This window comes from Leptonychotes weddellii, chromosome X (assembly GCF_054177405.1).
Source record: "Leptonychotes weddellii isolate Sample4059 chromosome X, ASM5417740v2, whole genome shotgun sequence".
Lineage (NCBI taxonomy): Eukaryota > Metazoa > Chordata > Mammalia > Carnivora > Phocidae > Leptonychotes > Leptonychotes weddellii.
In genome coordinates, this window is record NC_138385.1 from 18037521 (window position 1) to 18042945 (window position 5425).

The window sequence follows — 5425 nt, forward strand, 5'->3', positions numbered from 1 at the left end:
AATGTGGGACGGCAAAGCTTTGATTTAGCAGCAATATTGCTATTGTGTGTTTTGGGGTGCAAGGTGCCACAGATAAGTGAGATCCGTCTGAACCCTCAGAGGGTAGACAATAGGGCTGCCAAAGACACAACGGTTATCGTAGGCTGCATTCACACAGAGCAGCCCCCCACTTGCACCCCTGAAGAGATTCTAATTTGGTAGAAGATCATGGGTGGGATATTTGGGGCAGTTGGGACCCAGATATGTGTGAAAGTGTCCTTCACTCTCCGAATGGGTACAATCCTGGTTTGAGAGAGTAAGAGTTTGGCTATCGAGGGATCTATATTTGGATAAACCTCCCAAATGATTCTTATTCTCACTTCTCCCAGCCACACACGCACATCCCGTGGAAAATAATACACTGTGGCAGGCGGTGGGAATGAAGAGAAAGGGGAGGGCATCTGGAAGTCTGATCCCATGCACAGAAGCTGAATAGCTAGGGCTGCGTGTGTGTGATCTGTAGGGGAGCCCCACCAACCTGAGGAGTACTCAACACCTGTAGTATTTGGCTTAGAGGGTTGGGGTGGGGAAGCAAGTTGACTTTGAAGAGCTGTCATAGAGAGGAAGGGATGTATTCTGGTGGCCAGGAATGACGGGAAACATAAATGGAAGGTTTGGGTCCCTTCCTAGGAAGACATTTTATATATATACATATATATATATATTTTTTTTTTTTTGAGAAAGAGACAGAGAGTGAGTGGGAGGGGGAGGGGCAGAGGGAAGGAGAGAGAATCTTAAGCAGGCTCCACACCCATTGTGGAGCCCCACACAGGGCTCAACGCAGGGCTCGACGCAGGGCTTGATCTCACAACCCTGAGTTCGTGACCTGAGCAAGTAGCAAGAGTCGGAGGTTTAACTGAGCCACCCAGGTGCCCGGACCCTTTTGATATTTAGATGGTACTAGTTCAGCCCTGGTTAAGTAGTAGAACTTCCTGTCTCTGGAAACGTTCAAGCAGAGACCACACAGTCGCTTGGAAACACTTGGGCATTTCCGAGGTGAAGTCCACTTTGGAAGGCCCAGCCCATTAGCAGATTTCATGGTGGTAGTCTTAGGCAGGGAGGACGAGAAGAGTAAAAGCGCAGGTAGGAGAAGGGCAGAGGAGGGCAAGAACCTGGGCGGGGAGCATCCATTCCTCAGGCACACAGTACATGCAGAACGCTCAGCTCTAGGAGCACTGGGGAGTCCCTGGCAGCAGGGGCTGATGGGAGGGAAAGTCATCTCTGAATCTCTGAACCCGTGATAAGGTCTTGGTTTAAAAACAAAGAACACCTGCAGGCAGCTATGGCAATGACCGCAAAGAAGAGGCCCGGCTTTAGTGCTCAGATAAAAACCCTCACTACTCACTGCAGGGCCTTTCTATGGAGACTGGGAGGACCAGGCTGCTCTGCCTAGGACTGTGTCCCAAGGTTACAAGGACAAAGGTCGCTGAGCAGTCTAGGGGACAAGTGTCTAGGGAAGAGGAAGGGCAGGAGACCCCTCCCAGAAATCAGGTCAGGTAGAACTGGATTCAAATTGCCGTATATCACTTAGAGGCTGCGTGACCTTGGGCAAGTGACCTTGAGCAATGAGCTCTTGTGGAGACAGTGATAATGTGGGCCTCGTTTGGGGAGAGTGTGTGTGTGCGTATGTGTGTGTGTAAGTAACCAGAGTTACCCAGATGACACGTTAGACAGAATGCTGTCAGTCCAGTGCACAGCTCATGCAAAATGCTTGGTACCTGGTGGGGGACTATATCCGTTCACTCCAGGCTCCACCCACAGTGTCTCCTCTTGCCTTGGCACCTGCTTCTACATCTCATCTGGACCCCATCTGAATCTCTGCTACGTGACTCTGTCCCATATGCTATGTGTCTCCACCTCGCCAGGACAGGGTCCCTCGGGCCAAGCTATTCTAGAACATGGAAGGTGTGACAAGCGAGAGAATCTAGAACTACTCGGGACCCGCTGGGAGGGAAATTAACTTTTCAGCTTCATGGCCTTGCTATGGACCACTGGGGTTTTCTCAACCACCCATCCTACCCTACTTGAGCTGCTTGCTCAGTTCCTGTTTCACAAAGAAACAAGGAAGTGAGGAGGTGGGCCAGCCTGAGGGCAAGGGCAGGCTGGGTGTGGTCGGGGAGCGCCTCCCACTTCCAGCTAAGAGAGCCTTGGAGGGCAGGGATGCACGCGGGGGAAACAGTTGCTACTGATTCTTTCATATTTCCAGATATTTTTTGGCACCAAGAGCGCCCAACCACTGCTTTGAGGAAGTGCGCGGTGAGTTGGTAAACTACACTGCTGATGTGGTTTGGAGGGCTGAAGGCAGCCAGCTCCAGCCCTCCTGTGGCCCCAGCTCATGAAGCCCCCAAGCCAGCTGGCTGGCAAATGAGAGAGGACTGGCTTCGTTGTCGTTTTAAAAACGAACCATTTAGACTCTTTGTGTATATACCTAAGTATGTATGTATGATCTCACCCAGGCTCTTTCCTATTCCAAAAAGGATTTAAAGCATCAAAAAAATGTAGCCCAAGCCCATCATCCCCGCTGTTACCGTGGCCATGTGACTGGCAACGGGTCCCCTTGGGCTTCAGTTTGCTCCTTCGAGGCAGTAGGGAGTGACAGAACACACTGAAAGCAAGAGAGGAGCCCGCACAGTTGAATCAGGATGCTGGGGATTCAATCCTCGCTTTGGCCCCAACGGGCTGTGTGACCTTGGACCAGTCCCTCCTTTTTCTGGGCTGCTGTGGCGTTTCCCCATCTGTACATCAAAGCATGAAACCCGTTTTTTTCTTAGTTTTTGTTTTGTTTTGGTTTGGTTTGGTTTTGGTTTTGGTTTTGGTCATGGAGCTCCTAGTGCAGGCTGGCTATGGGATTTGTGGGACCTGGTACAAAGTGAAAAGGCAGGGCCCCTTGTTCAAACATTTTTAAAAATTTCAAAACGGTGACAGTGGAGCTCTTCTTTTTTTAAAGATTTTATTTATTTATTAGCAAGAGAGAGAGCGCGCACGAGTGGGGGGGAGGGGCAGAGGCCGAGGGAGCTGCAGACTCCCCACTGAGCTGGGAGCCCAGGGCCCCGGGATCATGACCTGAGCCAAAGGCAGACGCTTAATCGACTGAGCCACCCAGGCGCCCCTGTATGGGGCTTTTCTAAGCACCAGGCCCTGCGAGACTGCACAGGCCCATCACCCGGAAGTTGGCCTTGCAACTACTTCCAATACAATTTTATGGGAAGCCCATGCAGGCTGCTTCTGGCTGGAGCTCTGCTTTTCGTGGCAGTCCTTGTGGTATTTCTAAGGAGCCTCAGGCTCTTAGGAAGCACAGCTGGAAAAACACAAATTAGATACTTGGTCAAAAGCCTGTGTAGTTTCGATGATGTATATATAAAATTTGGATCCCCCGTTTTTTCCTTACCTACCTCCAAAGGTGAGGCAAGAGTTGAACTCGTGCTGAGCGGATAATAGCATTATCATCTCCTGTCTGTGTGGCTTCCTGGCTCACAGAGTGCTGTCACATCCGGATCTTAGGAGCCTCTCACTGTCACCTCATGCGGAAGGTGGAACAGGTAGTTAACAGAAGGGGTAACTGAAGACCAGAGAGGTGAAGTGACTTGCCTATAGACACAAGCTGGCCCAGCTGGAACTGGAACCCCAGAATCCGAACTCCTGGGAAAAGAGGCTTTTCCAAGGGGGCATTCATTTATCTTCAGTTCCTACTGACGTCTCCAAGTGCTCCTGCGTGGGTTCGCCTTGCTGTGTATGCTTGAATGTTGCCCTGCCTGGTGCAGAGTGGAACCCTTCAAGAGGGCTGCTCAGTGTGCCGATGATCTGGGCCCCAAGGAGGGAGGAGCTGAGGTGGCAGCCCCCCCTCCCCCCTGCAGCCATGCTGTCAACCCCACCCCGTGCTGGTGGATTGGAAGGGGTAGTTAAGGGAAGCGATGAGGCAGAGCCCTGGGTCTTGCACCGAAGGAGGAAGGGGGAGCACATGAGCTGCCCTGGGCTGAGAGGCCTGTGAGCAGGTCCTGGTCAGGTTATGGCCTGCCTGAACCCCAGGAGCAAGCATCAGGGATCAAAGGGAAAGACCTGGGTGGGCAGGCCCTGGGGAAGCAGGCTGGTGTGGAGAACAACAGTCGGGTCTGAGGCCCAGCTCACCGGCTGTGTGATCCTGGCCGAGCCTCAGTTTTCTGAGGTAAGTGAGAGCCGTACCACCTGCCCTTTTCTGAGAGGGCGGGTTCTGGAATCATCGGACTGGTTTGAGTCCCGCTTTTATCATTTCCTTGAGGAGTGACCTTGAGCGAGTTGGCTAATCTCTATGAGCCTCACTCATTTTCTTCACTTGCAAAACGGGAACAGTAAAAGTACCTTCTCAGAGGTTGTGGAGATTAAGTGGGAAAATGCAATAATGTATTGTACACTTAACAATGTATGAGAGGGTAGATCTCATGTTTACCGTTCTTATCACAATAAAATAAAATATATATATATATTTTTAAAGATTTTATTTATTTATTTGACAGAGAGAGACACAGCGAGAGAGGGAACACAAGCAGGGGGAGTGGGAGAGGGAGAAGCAGGCTTCCTGCCAAGCAGAGAGCCGGATGTGGGGCTCGATCCCAGGACCCTGGGATCATGACCTGAGCCGAAGGCAGACGCTTAACGACTGAGCCACCCAGGTGCCCCTAAAAAATATTTTTAAAGTGCATATAAAGCACAGTGCCTCAAATATATGAAACACTCAGTGAATGGCAGTGATGATGATGATCGTGATGATGATGATGACGGTGATAACTTTAATTTTATTGTTAGTAGCTGTCTTTGTGGGGTGACCAGGTGAGAGAGTAAATGAATCAGCAACTTGAGGCCCATTGCTGGGTGCCATAGGCTCGCAGTGAGGATGGCTCAGAGCAGCGGCCTTTGGATACAAGCCCCAGTGGTGACAACTGTCACAGGTCACCCTCACTCAGCCAACCAGGCCTGGTGGTCCCAGGCAGGGGAGGGGGGGACTCCTCTGCCTGGCGCCTCTCCCCAGCACTCTACCTCGGAGGCTTGGTTCTCTCCTCTCCCTGACCCTGCTCAGCAGAGCACAGGTGCTGCTTCCAACTTTCCTGGACTACACTGGACAAGTCCCACGGCATGGGGCTCCCTTCCATGCTCTCCAGAAGGCTGTGACCTTCAGCACGGGCGCTGGTTGGCTGGGCGTGGCATGCACGCGAATACGTGAATGTTCACACACGTACATGCACGCATGCTCACATGCCCATTCTCAAGCACATGTGCTCCCCAGCCGAGCTTCTGGGAGCCTCACATCCCTCCCCCCATCTCACCCCCTCCCCTTTCTCCCCCACCACAAAAGCCACAGGTAACAGCAGTCCCCAGCAACACAGAAGACACAATGCAAAACCCAGAGGCAGGC